This window comes from Ranitomeya imitator, chromosome 2, assembly GCF_032444005.1.
Source record: "Ranitomeya imitator isolate aRanImi1 chromosome 2, aRanImi1.pri, whole genome shotgun sequence".
Classification (NCBI taxonomy): domain Eukaryota; kingdom Metazoa; phylum Chordata; class Amphibia; order Anura; family Dendrobatidae; genus Ranitomeya; species Ranitomeya imitator.
The window spans coordinates 402,850,414-402,867,270 of NC_091283.1; the positions used below are offsets into that span (position 1 = coordinate 402,850,414).

At 44.0% G+C, this 16,857-nt stretch overlaps 1 protein-coding gene across 1 annotated transcript in view; it reads left to right on the forward strand.

Moving 5' to 3' along the window:
* Positions 1–4,307: 4,307 nt before the first annotated feature.
* The window catches only part of PIK3R5 (phosphoinositide-3-kinase regulatory subunit 5), a 123,220-nt gene continuing 110,670 nt past the window's right edge, over positions 4,308–16,857 (forward strand). The window contains exon 1 of the mRNA XM_069750641.1: positions 4,308–4,444. The gene's annotated coding sequence lies outside the window, so the exon portion shown is untranslated. The remainder of the gene's footprint in view (positions 4,445–16,857) is intronic.

Consider the following 16,857-nt stretch of genomic DNA (forward strand, 5'->3'; position numbering starts at 1 on the left):
ACTGCAGTACTTTGCTCTGCCCATGCTGTCCATTTCCTTGTGATCCTCCTAGGGATGGTTCTACTCCTTCATTGGAGTCCAGCTGGGTTTAATTCACCCCTTAATGACCAGAGCTTTTTTCGGTTTTTGTTTTTCGCTCCCCTCCTTCCTAGAGCCATACCTTTTTTATTTTTCCGTCAGTTTGGCCATGTGAGCGCTTATTTTTTGTGGGACGAGTTGTACTATTGAAAGATACCACTGGTTTTACCATGTCCAAGTGTGGTGAAATTGCAAAAAAAGTGCAATCCCACACTTGTATTTTCTTTATAACTGACCTGCTATTATGATTTTCCAGGTCATTATGAGTTCATAGACACCAAACATGTCTAGGTTCTTTTCTTATCTAAGTGGTAAAAAAGAATTCCAAACTTTGCTTAAAAAAAAAATTGCGCAATTTTCCGATACCCATAGCGTCACCATTTTTCGGGATCTCGAGTCGGGTGAAGGCTTATTTTTTGCGTGCCGAGCTGACGATTTTAAGGATACCATTTTGATGCAGATATGTTCTTTTGATCGCCCGTTATATGTTGCGGAGGACAAAAAAACGTAATTCTGGCATTTTGACTTTGTTTTATCGCTACACTATTTAGCAATCAGGTTAATCCTTTTTTTATTGATAGATCGGGCAATTCTGAACGTGTCGATACCAAATATATGTAGGTTTAATTTTTTTTATTTGTTTTATTTTAAATGGGGCAAAAGGGGGGTGATTTAAAGTTTTATATTTTTTATTTTTGGGCAGCACGGTGGCGCAGTGGTTAGCACTGCAGCCTTGCAGCGCTGGAGTCCTGGGTTCAAACCCCACCAAGGACAACATCTGCAAAGAGTTTGTATGTTCTCTCCGTGTTTGCGTGGGTTTCCTCCGGGCACTCCGGTTTCCTCCCACATTCCAAAGACATACTTATAGGGAATTTAGATTGTGAGCCCCAACGGGGACAGTGATGATAATGTATGCAACCTGTAAAGCGCTGCGTAATATGTTAGCGCTATATAAAAATAAAGATTATTATTATTTTTATTTTTTTTTCATATTTTTTTAAAAATTTTTTTTACTTTTGCCATGCTTCAATAGCCTCCATGGGAGGCTAGAAGCTGGCATAGCCTGATTGGCTCTGCTACATAGGAGCGATGCTCAGATGGCTCCTATGTAGCTGAATTACAGCATTGCTATGAGCGCAGATCACAGGGTGGCAGATCACAGGAATCTGGCATCAACAACCATAGAGGTCTTCAATAGACCTCTGGCTGTCGTGCCGACGCATCGCTGACCCCTGATGGCCGGAAGCGCTTGTTAAATTCCGCTGTCAGAGTTTGACAGCGGCATTTAGCTAGTTAATAGGTGCGGGTGGATCGCGATTCCACCCGCGCCTATTGCGGGCACATGTCAGCTGTTCAAAACAGCTGACATGTCCCGGCTTTTATGTGGGATCACCGCCGGAGCCCACATCAAAGTGGGGGTTTTCCCATCGGACATACTATTCCGTCCGATGGCAGAAAGGGGTTAAACTGATAGGACTTGATTTGGAAAGACCTCACAGCTCACAGTGCATGTCAGACCAAATAAGAATCATGAGGTCAAAGGAACTGGCCAATGAGTTCAGAGACAAAATTGTGGCAAGGCACAGATCTGGCCAAGGTTATAACAGAATTTCTGCAGTACTCAAGGTTCATAAGAGCACAGTGGCCTCTATAATCTTTAAATGGAAAAAGTCTGTGACCACCAGAAGTCTTCCTAGACCTGGCCATCCAGCCAAACTGAGCAATTGTGGGAGAAGAGCCTTGGTGAGAGAGGTAAAGAAGAACCCCAAGATCACTGTTGCTGAGCTCCAGGAATGCAGTAGGGAGATTGGAGAAAGTTCCACAAAGTCAACTATCACTGCTGCCCTCCACCAGTCGGGCCTTTATGGCAGAGTGGCCCGATGGAAGTGCAGTGCCCCAGGGTCCTGGTCGTTGCAGTAATATCATTCTCCTCTAGGGGGAGTAATGTTACGTTTGAAGGCAATAAAGGAGATCTCTTTACCAGGTATCACAAACATGCAACACAATTCACACTCCAGTCCACCAGGGGGTGTTATGCTCCTATTTATTAGGGCACGCTTCACAATTAGGTAAAACTGGTGGTCTGGATAGGAAGTTAGGCAGAAGCTGGCTGGGCTTCACCCAGTGAGCTGCTAGCTGAGCTCCGCTCAGTTAGTGGGTCCCTGACAGGGGTGGGAACCTGTCAGAGGCCTAGACAGAAGGCCATGGAGCTGCGCCTGCCTCACGAGCGGCAGTATCCCAAGAGACACGAACAGCGAACTGTATTGTAGAGGGAGAGAAACGAAGTCATAGCAAAAGGAGAGGAAACCAGAAGGAGTTCTGCCCTACACAGGCTGCCTCCTTCTGAGGCGCAGGATCCGGTAGCCGGAACACCGAGGGCGCAACAGTTCTTTATGCCTTGCTCCAGAGACCGGAAGGACAGCTAATTCCACGTTACCTGCCTGCCCTATACCCAAGAGGCACGGTGGCAACTTGTGGGGACTGGGGCGTGCTCGAGTCCCTGTAAAAAGCCTCAGGCCATCAGTCATACGGGTTTGTCCTATCCATCCGGGGGACAGAGAGAGACACAACATCTAAAACATCTACAATAGTTGTGAGGACCTTATGAGAAGCTCAGCAATAAGGTACTACAACACCCAGGCGCTGGAGGAAGGCTACTGATTTCCACCTGGATAAGGGGACTCTGGATTTGCCTCCAACCCGGCCGAACTCTGTCTGCCCTGTGATCTGGTGCTCTGGACTGTGGATGCTGAAGCCTTCAGTAAAAAGGTAAAGAGACTGCAACCTTGTGTCCTCGTTCTTCACTGCGCCTTACACCATCCACCATCCACACTCTGGGAAGCCCTGGGGACACACTTCACCTGTGGGAAGGTATATCATCTAGCTGCCATAACATCACCCCAGCAGACCCTGAGCAGCATCGGTCACCCTGACTGAATACCACAGAAGGCGTCACGGACATTATCCCTTTAAAGACCTTTCCCTTCTTTTATCAACGGACGTCCCTAGGGCCACGGACCGCGTCAGCCACCATGACATCCCCCTTGAGAACCGAAGGACCCTGTACCGAGTACCCCTAGCCCTTGGGGGCGATCCAGAAGCCTCTCATTGGTGCAAGACATATGAAAGCCCGCATAGCGTTTGCTAAAAAAACACATGAAGGATTCCCAGACTATGAGAAATAAGATTATCTGGTCAGATGAGACAAAGATAGACCTTTTTGGTGATAATTCCAAGCGGTATATGTGAAGAAAACCAGGCACTGCTCATCATCTGCCCAATACAATCCCAACAGTTAAACATGGTGGTGGCAGCATCATGCTATGGGGGTGTTTTTCAGCTGCAGGGACAGGATGACTGGTTGCCATTGAAGGAAACATGAATGCAGCCAAGTACAGAGATATCCTGGATGATTACTTCTTCCAGAGTGCTCTGGACCTCAGACTTGGCCGAAGGTTCACCTTCCAACAAGACAATGACCCTAAGCACACAGCTCAGAACAACTATGTGACCATTCTTGACTGGTCCATCCAGAGCCCTGACGTAAACCTAATTGAGCATCTCTGGATAAACCTGAAAATGGCTGTCCACCAACGTTCCCCATCTAACCTGAAGGAACTGGAGAGGATCTGCAAGGAAGAAAGGCTTCCCTAAATCCAGGTGTAAAAAACTTGTTGCATCATTCCCAAGAAGACTCATGGCTGTACTAGCTCAAAAGGTGCTTCTACTCAATACTGAGCAAAGGGTCTGAATACTTATGACCATGTGATATTTCAGTTTTTCTATTTTAATAAATTTGCAAAAATTTCTACATTTCTGTTTTTTTCAGACAAGATTGGGTGCAGAGTGTCCATTAATGAGAAAAAAAATGAACTTTTTTGAATTTACCAAATGGCTGCAATGAAACAAAGAGTGAAAAATATAAAGGGGTCTGAATATATTCTGTACCCACTGTATCTGTTTACACTGCAAGATTATGGTGATTCCCTTTTGCATATAAATTATTGGAACAGATCCCTTTACAAAAGGGGATTAAACTTGCGCTGCTTTGCCGTCAGCTGCCATAAGATTTTAGGAGATTGCAACTTATGCATTTGCCTACTATACAAGTGCACGCCATCCTCATATAACAGGGCAGGCCTCTGCACAAGGAAGCATTGCATTTGGCCATCCTCCCTGGGAGGGTGAGAGGTGTACGGTATCCTCCCCTCCTTCTGTCACAGCCTGTCACTGACACACAGCAGTTTCCTTAGACAAGATGTGTGTGACATGGGTCAGATGAACACCTGGCATCTCTAGGGACCACCGATTCTGAACTCCTGCCCCTTTGCAGGTGGATGGCAGACAAGCCGTAAAGGAGCCAAAGGTAAGAGCAACTAGTCTCTCAGTTTGCAGCATAATAATAATCTTTATTTTGATATAGCGCTAACATATTCCGCAGCGTTTTACAGTTTGCACATATTATCATCGCTGTCCCCGATGGGGCTCAAAATCTAGCATCCCTATCAGTATGTTTTTGGAATGTGGGAGGAAACCCACGCAAACACGGAGAGAACATACAAACTCTTTGCAGATGTTGTCCTGGGTGGGATTGGAACCCAGGACTCCAGTGCTGCAATGCTAACCACTGCACCACCGTGCTGCCCACTGATTACACTGATACCTGTGATCAGGATTGTGCTCAGTGACTACAGGCAGTGTCAGGTCGGCGCCGTTATACTGATTACACTGATACCTGTGATCAGGATTGTGCTCAGTGACTATAGACAGTGTCAGGTCGGTGCCGTTATACTGATTACACTGATACCTGTGATCAGGATTGTGCTCAGTGACTATAGACAGTGTCAGGTCGGCGCCGTTATACTGATTACACTGATACCTGTGATCAGCATTGTGCTCAGTGACTACAGTGTCAGGTCGGCGCCGTTATACTGATTACACTGATACCTGTGATCAGGATTGTGCTCAGTGACTACAGTGTCAAGTCGGTGCCGTTATACTGATTACACTGATACCTGTGATCAGGATTGTGCTCAGTGACTATAGACAGTGTCAGGTCGGTGCCGTTATACTGATTACACTGATACCTGTGATCAGCATTGTGCTCAGTGACTACAGTGTCAGGTCGGCGCCGTTATACTGATTACACTGATACCTGTGATCAGGATTGTGCTCAGTGACTACAGTGTCAAGTCGGTGCCGTTATACTGATTACACTGATACCTGTGATCAGGATTGTGCTCAGTGACTATAGACAGTGTCAGGTCGGTGCCGTTATACTGATTACACTGATACCTGTGATCAGCATTGTGCTCAGTGACTACAGTGTCAGGTCGGCGCCGTTATACTGATTACACTGATACCTGTGATCAGGATTGTGCTCAGTGACTACAGTGTCAAGTCGGTGCCGTTATACTGATTACACTGATACCTGTGATCAGGATTGTGCTCAGTGACTATAGACAGTGTCAGGTCGGTGCCGTTATACTGATTACACTGATACCTGTGATCAGCATTGTGCTCAGTGACTACAGTGTCAGGTCGGCGCCGTTATACTGATTACACTGATACCTGTGATCAGGATTGTGCTCAGTGACTACAGTGTCAGGTCGGCGCCGTTATACTGATTACACTGATACCTGTGATCAGCATTGTGCTCAGTGACTACAGTGTCAGGTCGGCGCCGTTATACTGATTACACTGATACCTGTGATCAGGATTGTGCTCAGTGACTATAGACAGTGTCAGGTCGGTGCCATTATACTGATTACACTGATACCTGTGATCAGGATTGTACTCAGTGACTACAGGCAGTGTCAGGTCAGCGCCGTTATATAAAAATAATATATCATTAGCAATGCAATGACAATTTAAAGGGAGTTTCCACTTTAGCTTAAACTATGCAGCAAATATTTGGGCGAATTGCATAAATCGGCTATCTCGAGCTTAGTTCTTGTTTTTTATTTGGAAAGGGGGTGTGCAAACATTTTGCGTATTGAGCATTATTTGGAGAAGTGATGCAGATTTGTGCAATGTACTTTTTTAAAATGTATGGCTGTTTTGCCTTTCAGTGGTGCAGGAAAGCTGGGTGATATTGTTTCTACCCAGCTTTCCCAGGAAGGGCTAGAACTAGTGCAATATCTGGCAGCGCTCGCCGGGATGTTAGGGTTGCAAAACTCGTGTGTGCTGCATCATAGACTGAGTACAGGATGTCCTGGGTCCCCCCGTCCAATACATACTGTACATAATGGAACGTTTTGACAATTTCACTTTCCTTACAAAACGAGAGAAAAAAGAAAAAAAATTAAAAAAATATGTCGGTAGTGGTTAATGACGGACAGGAACTGGGCGAAGGAAACGCTGCCAGATTCATTGCAGTGTGGCTTTGTTTCTGGAAATGCACCGAGATGAGTCAAGTGTGGACTGTCCCTTACTGAAAGAAACTTCACAAGGTGGAAAGTCATTTGAATCATGAATATGGAAGTTTTCAAGACGCCCCCCCCCCCCCCCCCCGGCGGTATCTGGGACTCTACAAGGGGTGGGCTGCAGGTATCGAGGACATCTAGGAATTGCCAGATTTGTAGATGGGATACATTACTATATGTTATACTAGTAAAAAAAAGGAGAAATATAAAAAAAGTGAAAATATACTTTTTTTTCTGGTAGTGCTTCCAAGTCTATAAATGCCATTTAAAAATCGTAAAATAAATGAGTAGATTCCGCTCAGTGGATGGGGGAGCCCAAACACGCTGGACAGCGGTCAGATGAACAAGTGTCAGCCCCATACACATACATGCTCGGCAAACGTGTACGTATTTTCAATGGGGAGAGGAAAGAAAGCTGTAGCTTATCTTCCCTGAGGATAAAAAGATTAGGCACATTAATTCATATTGCCCAATCTAGTCATCACATAGGCCTACAACGCTGACATGCGGGCATCCTCTACATCTACAGGATAGAAGGTTTAATCATCACATATTCTTTACAGTATGAGGAGTGAGACTATGGATTCTTCAGTTTTACCAGCAGTGAGAGTAGGAATTATTTACTGTACAAGCATTGAGACTCTAGATTCTTTACTGTACAAGCAGTGAGACTCTGGATTATTTTCTGTACAAGCAGTGGGACTCTGGATTATTTACTGTTATCAGTAGTAAGAGTGAATTCTTTACTGTACAAGCAGTGAGACTCTGGATTATTTACTGTACAAGCAGTGAGACTGGATTCTTTACTGTACAAGCAGTGAGACTCTAGATTCTTTACTCTCCGAGCAGTGAGACTCTAGATTCTTTGCTGTACAAGCAGTGAGACTCTAGGTTCTTTACTGTACAAGCAGTGAGACTCTGGATTATTTACTGTACAAGCATTTAGTCTCTAGGTTCTTTACTGTACATGCAGTGAGACTATAGATTATTTACTGTACATGCAGTGAGACTCTAGATTCTTTACTGTACGAGCAGTTAGACTCTAGGTTCTTTACTGTACAAGCAGTGAGACTCTGGATTCTTTACTCTACAAGCAGTGAGACTCTAGATTCTTTACTTACAAGCATTGAGACTAGATTTTTTACTGTACATGCAGTGAGACTCTAGATTCTTTACTGTACAAGCAATGAGACTGGATTCTTTACTGTTATCAGTAGTAAGACTGAATTATTTACTGTACAAGCAGTGAGACTCTGGATTCTTTACTGTTATCAGTAGTAAGACTGAATTCTTTACTGTACAAGCAGTGAGACTCTGGATTATTTTCTGTACAAGCAGTGATACTCTGGATTATTTACTGTTATCAGTAGTAAGACTGAATTCTTTACTGTACAAGCAGTGAGACTGGATTCTTTACTGTACAAGCAGTGAGACTATATTCTTTACTCTACGAGCAGTGATACTTTAGATTCTTTACTGTACAAGCAGTGAGACTCTAGGTTCTTTACTGTACGAGCAGTGAGACTCTGTATTCTTTACTGTACAAGCAGTGAAACTCTAGATTCTTTACTCTATGAGCAGTGAGACTCTGGATTCTTTACTGTACAAGCGGTGAGACTCTAGATTCTTTACTGTACAAGCAGTGAGACTCTAGGTTCTTTACTGTATGAGCAGTGAGACTCTGTATTCATTACTGTACAAGCAGTGAGACTCTAGATTCTTTACTCTACGAGCAGTGAGACTCTGGATTCTTTACTGTACAAGCGGTGAGACTCTAGATTCTTTACTGTACAAGCAGTAAGACTCTGGATTCTTTACTGTACAAGCAGTGAGACTCTGGATTCTTTACTTACAAGCATTGAGACTAGATTTTTTACTGTACATGCAGTGAGACTCTAGATTCTTTACTGTACAAGCAGTGAGACTCTGGATTCTTTACTGTTATCAGTAGTAAAACTGAATTATTTACTGTACAAGCAGTGAGACTCTGGATTCTTTACTGTTATCAGTAGTAAGACTGAATTATTGACTGTACAAGCAGTGAGACTCTAGAGTCTTTACTGTTATCAGTAGTAAGACTGAATTATTTACTGTACAAGCAGTGAGGCTCTGGATTCTTTACTGTTATGAGTAGTGAGACTGGATTCTTTTTTGTTATCAGTAGTGAGACTGTTACAAGCAGGGTAACTATGGATTATTTAGTGTACGAGCAGGGAGACTATGGATTCTTTACTGATACATGGAGTGAGGATTTGTATCCCTTACTGTATGATCAATAAGGATATAGATTCTTTATTGTACATGAAGTGAGATTGTGGAATCTTTACTGTATGAGCAGCAACATTATGGATTTTTTTACTGGAAAGAGCAGTGAGACTGTGGATTTTTTGCTGGTACGAGCAGTGAGACTATGGATTATTTACTGCTACGAGCGTTGAGGATATGTATTCCATACTGTACGGGCAGTGAGGCTATAGAACCTTTTTACTGTATGAGCAGTGAGACTATGCATTCTTTACTGTAAAAGTAGTGAGACTAGTTTTTGCTGTGTGAGCAGTGATACTCTGTATTCGTTCTTGTATGAGCAGTGAGATGGTAGTTTTTACTGTACGGTTTCTTTACTGTACAAGCAGTAAAGACTATGGATCCTTTTTTGTATGAGCAATAAGACTCTGTATTATTTAATATATGAGCAGTAAGACTCTGTATTAGCACCATGGAATTAATGGTGCTATATAAATAATAATAATAAATATTATTTACTATAAGAGCAATAAGACTATGGATCTTTACCGTATGAGTAGTGAGACTATGGAACTCATTGCCTCAACATGTTGTAGTGGTTGATTCTCAAAGCAAGTTCAAAAAGAGCCTGGATGTTTTTCTTGGCAAATATAATATTACAGATTATGGGTACCAGATCCTGGAGATGGGACCTTGATTCAAAGACCTAGTTACTGTATGTAGATGTGGAGTCAGGAAGGATTTTTTCCCTTAATATGGGGCAATTAGTGTCTGCCCAGGGCCGGACTGGCCATCTGGCAATTCTGGCAAATGCCAGAAGGGCCTGTCTGGTCATGGGCTGCCTTGTCTGCTACGTTGTTAACAGAATCAGTGTTCTCAACACACCCATACTGTTAAGAGTTGTGATGGAGCACAAAGTCGCTGACTCCATCACTTACCCCAGCAGGCCACAGGCATTATTAAAAATATTGGTCTTGTAGTAAGTCTTGCTTTCCTCCATCCAGGGTAATATTAGTAATATATCCCATCTGGTGCTTGGAAACGGGGACAACATGGTCCTGTGTGATTGCAAATGCCAGGGCTGAATTTCAGTCCTTGTGTCTGCCCCATGGTTTTCTTTATCTTCCTCTGGATTAACATGTTAGGTTATAGGCTGAACTTGATGGACTTAGTTTCATATTCGAGAGAAGACATATCATTAGAACAGCCATTTCAAGCATTGAAGCTAACAATCAGAGGAATCCGCATAGCTGGATGTTTAACTATTTCTATAAGGAAATATCTGCAGGAATTTGGGCTTAGTAAGTAGATTTCCATCCCTGAGAGGATTCGTCAGGTTGCTTCTTGTTCCTGCCGGAAGAGAATATTTCCACCTCAAATGTCTGCTTCTTGCCTTAAACTCCTCACTGGGACCCTCACCGATCTCAAGACCCTTTCCCTGTTACCCACATGATCACATGTTTGAATGCATTGATGGTCGAGCACGCTTGCTGCTGCTTTATCTAACTTGTATTGGATTAATGGAAACAAGCAGCACAGAGGATTTTAGCAGAGGAATGCACTGGTACTGGGAGAGGTATAGATGAGGAGAGGGCTACACATTCAGGAATTAGCTTGACGTTAGTAGCTGTAAAAGCTTTCTTCTCTTTTTTGGATGGCATGTTCAATGTTAATGGGGGGTAAACAAGTGAAAAGACCATGACAGTGATACAAGACTGTAGGGGACTCGGAAGTCAGGATATGGCGTTGAGTAGCAGGAGGCCGCGATGTGAGAGAACGCGGCTTTGTTTGGTGATCTACATCCTCTTCTAGACAATTAACCCCAGATCGGTAGCCAGATAATGATCTAGACCTATTCACGGTCATAGAGATAAAATGGGGTCAGATAGATGTTAATCTGGCCTTTTCCATGGGGGACCTGCTGTATGAATGGGGTTCTAGCATTTATCTCACCCTCTCCCCATCATTGACAGACAGCTTCATTAGGTGGAGGAGGAGGAGGATGGAGCGACTGCCAGATATCAATGTTGGGTGATTGGAGACTGAACTGAACAGGCTATAAAGGCCCCACATTAAAGTTGTCTGCTGAGTTTTTAGAGGACAGAGGTGTCTGGATACTTTTCCATGTCTTTTTAAATATTTGTTTTTCCCCAATAAGGACAAGATCAGAAGATATGCAAAGTTTGTTTGTAGTCTTCAACCATGATGACATAATGACATAACGGACTAGTAGTGTGCTCTGAGCTTGTCTTGAGGGAGGAAGCATGCTTCTCCGGTCCGGTAGTGTTCTGTACCTGTCCTGAGGGAGAAAGCATGCTGCTCTGATTCGGTACTGTGTTCTGTGCTTGTCCTGAGGGAGGAAGCATGCTGCCAGGTTCCAGTAGCATGTTCTGTGCCTGTCCTGAGGGAGAAAGCATGCTGCTCCTGTCTGGTAGTGTGTTCTGTGCTTGTCCTGAGGGAGGAAGCATGCTGCTCCTGTCCAGTAGTGTGTTCTGTGCTTGTCCTGAGGGAGGAAGCATGCTGGTCTGGTGGTGTGTTCTATGCCTGTCCTGAGGGAGGAAGCATGCTGGTCTGGTGGTGTGTTCTATGCCTGTCCTGAGGGAGGAAGCATGCTGGTCTGGTGGTGTGTTCTGTGCCTGTCCTAAGGGAGGAAGCATGCTGCCTGACTCCAGTAGTGTGTTCTGTGCCTGTCCTGAGGGATGAAGCATGCTGGTCTGGTGGTGTGTTTTGTGCCTGTCCTGAGGGAGGAAGCATGCTGCCTGACTCCAGTAGTGTGTTCTGTGCCTGTCCTGAGGGATGAAGCATGCTGGTCTGGTGGTGTGTTCTGTGCCTGTCCTGAGGGAGGAAGTATGCTGCCTGACTCCAGTAGTGTGTTCTGTGCCTGTCCTGAGGGATGAAGCATGCTGGTCTGGTGGTGTGTTTTGTGCCTGTCCTGAGGGATGAAGCATGCTGGTCTGGTGGTGTGTTCTGTGCCTGTCCTGAGGGATGAAGCATGCTGGTCTGGTGGTGTGTTTTGTGCCTGTCCTGAGGGAGGATGTATGCTGCCTGACTCCAGTAGTGTGTTCTGTGCCTGTCCTGAGGGATGAAGCATGCTGGTCTGGTGGTGTGTTTTGTGCCTGTCCTGAGGGAGGAAGCATGCTGCCTGACTCCAGTAGTGTGTTCTGTGCCTGTCCTGAGGGATGAAGCATGCTGGTCTGGTGGTGTGTTCTGTGCCTGTCCTGAGGGAGGAAGCATGCTGGTCTGGTGGTGTGTTCTGTGCTTGTCCTGAGGGAGGAAGCATGCTGGTCTGGTGGTGTGTTCTGTGCTTGTCCTGAGGGAGGAAGCATGCTGCCTGACTCCAGTAGTGTGTTCTGTGCCTGTCCTGAGGGATGAAGCATGCTGGTCTGGTGGTGTGTTCTGTGCTTGTCCTGAGGGAGGAAGCATGCTGCCTGACTCCAGTAGTGTGTTCTGTGCCTGTCCTGAGGGATGAAGCATGCTGGTCTGGTGGTGTGTTCTGTGCTTGTCCTGAGGGAGGAAGCATGCTGGTCTGGTGGTGTGTTCTGTGCTTGTCCTGAGGGAGGAAGCATGCTGCCTGACTCCAGTAGTGTGTTCTGTGCCTGTCCTGAGGGATGAAGCATGCTGGTCTGGTGGTGTGTTCTGTGCCTGTCCTGAGGGAGGAAGCATGCTGCCTGGGTCTGTGTGTTGACAACAAAATAACAGCTGTGAATCCAGTCTCGACATAGGTGTAATTTATAGGGGTATCGTCATCTTGTACATTTATGGCACACTCACAGAATATTGCGTAAGTGATTAGTAGATGCTAGTTTCACCAATGGTACTTGCATTTGCATTCAGAATGGGGGCGCTGTTAGTGGAGAGGTGGCCAGAATTCTTATTCTTGTGTATAGCAATTCTGAACACCTCTCCGCTGACAGCAGCATGTGATGTGGCCCCGTTCTTGAGATGGCTGTGGGAACCATTGACGGAAACCACATCTACTATATATTTATGGCAGATGTGGAAGGTGCATTGTATTTCTCGTGAACGGAAGGAGGACATTTGTCCACATACTTTCTGAGAAATCTCTGAATTGTCCATTGCAAGAGCAAATCAATTCTAGATATTACTACTTACTATAAATATCAGTCTGATACAGAGACCAAAGGCAACTGCTGCTACCTGTATAGTAAGGGAGTATTCATTATTTTATACTAAGATCTTGAGCAGTCTACATTATAGGTCAGTCTGCAATTTGATGATGTCACAGAGTAGCTGCAGTGAGGTCACAGTCTGTGGTTAGATAGTCATGTCACGGTGAGAGACGAGAGGAGGTCACTATGATGGTATGTATGGTGACCTCACAGTGTTGGTACAGTGATGTCACACAATCTGTGGTTGGATAGTGATGTCAGAGAGAACCAAGTGTCAAAACAAAAAAACCTTTATAAAAAATGGCACCAATATCACAGAGTGGGAGCAGTGATGTCACACAGCCTAGAGATTAGTGAGGTCATACATTCTATGTAGCATGATGGTCAGTGTTCTGGATGATGTCACAGTAAGAGAAGAGAGTTGGTCACTGTGATGGTATGTATGGTGACATCACAGAGTGGGAGCAGTGATGTCACACAGCCTAGAGATTAGTGAGGTCATACATTCTATGTAGCATGATGGTCAGTGTTCTGGATGATGTCACAGTGTAACCTCAGTGAGGTCACACAGTCCATGTAGTAGGTCACTCTTTGAATATTATGACGAGATCAGTGCAGTCAATCACAGTCTCCCCGATATACAGGATAGGAGACAACTTGCTGATCACTGAGAGGTCCAGCCACTGAGACCTCTAGCAATCCTGAGATCACAGCAATGGAACCCCAAGAATGGGTTGCGGAGACCCATCCTGAATGGATTGCAGGGGCACCTGCTCAACCTCTGATCCATTCATTAACAGTGGGATTGAAGAAAGCTGAGACACTTGTGTAGAACCTCAATATCAGGTTCAGTACTGATCCCAGCAGTCGGACCTGCAGTGATCAGCAAGTTATTCCTTATCTCAGTGAAAGAGGATAACTTTTTTTTGGGGGGTGGGGGGCGAATAACCCTTTACTCTTGCATGTTAAACCTTTGTTTGTGTGACCTCTATGCAATTTGTGACAGCATTATACAAAACATGGGCTTCGAAAAGGTCCGGATTATCATATTGATGAACTATCCCAGAGACCTGTCATCAATATCAGGTCTGTGGGCGTCCAACATTAATTGAATAGTATATATCATCGTCCAGTCACAGACTTTCCTTCCACTGCACGTTGTGACATCATCCAAGCATCGGTTTAATCTGCTGCCTGGCTCTGCTTTCTATCACAAACGTCTTCTGACCCATGGGCAATCACTCTGTCATAACCAATAGACTGTGTGATTTTACTGCTCTTTGGGACATCATCCTCCAGCCTATGATGATGTCACAGATTGACCACAGTGAGATCACACAGTCTAAATAACTGGCAAGTTTGAGATTGGATGACACATAGGGAGGGACTCTGCAGTCAAGCCATGTGAGGAGTTAGTCTGCAATTCCATAGTGATGTCATAGGTGACCATAGTGGAGTCAAAGCTGAGGCACAGGGTCAACTTTTCTTTGAAATTTTAGATGATAAAATGAGCAGTCTTCGATCGGAGCTTAGTCAAGGATACCAAATCAGCCTTACGCTCCCCGTGCACATTGGACTAACCTCGCCCAAACCTAAGCAGTCCGAAAATCCGACGACCGATCCTTTTGTTCTCCCTGAGATAAGCTGGTGTCAGTGATGTCTAGCAGCGGTACTTTCATAGAGAACACCGGGGCGTTAGGCAGAGAGCACAAGCATGTCGGAGAGACGGCCAAGAGAGCTGCTGGCCAAGATGGTGACCGACAGCCGTCCAAGGAGAATGGGAGGCTTTAGTATGATAGTTTGAATGACCCAATAGACACATTTTTGTAAAGGCTTTTTGAATTTGATCATCATTTTTCTAGAATTGCTTCTCCTAATTGTTTAGAAACTATGCAACTATGTGATAACAACCTAATGAGGTGAGACAATGCTTTATCACGTGTCTGTCTTTGTTGCTACAACTCTGGGAAACAACACCTTTAATATAGTTCAACACATTACTGTGTTGCTCTAAGGATGTAGAAAGCGTTTCTTTTGGTTTAGTTGTGTAAAAAGAAGTGGGATTCTGTGTTGTATCTTAAAGGAATATTCAGGGCAAAACTGTGTTCTGCCAAATGCAGTGTCTGACACAGGGTATCAATGATTACCAAACTTAGAATTCAACATCTTTTTGGTCTTGCTCTAGAATTAACCATTTTTATTTTATTTTTCCTGGAAATTCCTTTAAAGTGTAAGTGTCATTTCAGAAACCTTTTGACATGTCAACATTTTGGTCTGGGTGCTGGGACCCCCAGCAATCATTGAATTAAGAGAAACAGAAATGACCAGCCGAATGCTAATCTTTTGTTACACCGTAGACATGCTCTACAGGTTTTTTATTTGGTCTTATCTTCTGTGACATAAGAGAGCAGCACTTGGCTAAGAGCTTCTGCTTTTATCTGATCTATTAATAAATAAATAAAATACATTTTCTCTGACAGAGAAGACCAGTGCTTGGCTAAAGGTACCGTCACACATAACGATATCGTTAACGATATCGTTGCTTTTTGTGACTTAGCAACGATATCGTTAACAAAATCGTTCTGTGTGACAGCGACCAACAATCAGGCCCCTGCTGGGAGATCGTTGGTCGCTGGAGAAGGTCCAGGACTTTATTTCGTCGCTGGATCTCCCACAGACATTCAGCGATGTCTTCACTGGTAACCAGGGTAAACATCGGGTTACTAAGCGCAGGGCCGCGCTTAGTAACCCGATGTTTACCCTGGTTACCAATGTAAAAGTTAAAAAAAAAACACTACATACTTACATTCCAGTCACGTTCCTCAGCGTCAGCTTCCCTGCGTCCCCCAGTGTCAGCGCCGGCCGGCCGTAAAGCAAAGCACAGCGGTGACGTCACCGCTCTGCTTTCCGGCAAGCGCGCTTACACAGAGCAGGGAAGCTGACGCCGGGGGACGCGACAGGAATGTAAGTATGTAGTGTTTTTTTTTTAACTTTTACAATGGTAACCAGGGTAAACATTGGGTTACTAAGCGTGGCCCTGCGCTTAGTAACCCGATGTTTACCCTGGTTACCCGGGGATTTCGGAATCGTTGGTCGCTGGAGAGCTGTCTGTGTGACCAAACAGCGACGCTGCAGCGATCGGCATCGTTGTCTAGATCGCTGCAGCGTCGCTTAATGTGACGGTACCTTAACAGCTTTGGATTTTATAAAAATAAAAATAAATAAATAAAATAAATCTGTGAATGAGGAGAGCAGCACTCCACTAAGAGCTTCTGCTTTTATCTTATTCATTAATAAGTAAAATAAATCTTACGTGACAGAGAAGAGCAGTGTTTGGCTCAGAGCTTCAGGGTTTATTTGATTAATAAATAACTTAAATTTTCTGTGACAGAGGTTCTGCTTTTATTCAATTAATAAAATAAATCTGTGACAGAAGTAAGCAGAGTTTGGCTAAGAGATTCTGCTTTTTATTTAATAGATTAATAAACGAATAAAATGAATCTGTGACAGTGGAGCACATCACTCAACTAAGAGCTTGTTTTATTTAATCAATTAATAATTAAATAAAGTAAATCTATGAGAGAGGACAGCAGCATTCAGCTAAGAGCTTCTGCTTTTATTTAATCTAATAAAAAAATAAAATAAATATGTGACAGAGGAGAGACATGTTCGGCTAGGAGTGTCTGCTTTTATTTTATTTATAAATACATAAAATATATCTTCTGTGATAGAGAAGAATAGTAAAGAACTTTGTTTAATTTTAATTATTAACATATGTAATAAATATGTGACAGAGGAGAGCAACACTTGACTGAGAGAATCTGCTTGTATTTCTTCTATTAATAAATAAAATAAATCTTGTGTAACAGAGGAGAACAGCGCTCAGCTAAGAGCTTTGGCTTTTATTTTATTTGTAAAGAAATTAAATGAATCTTCTTTGCCAGAGGAGAAGACTCCTAGGAGCTTCTACCTCTTTATCC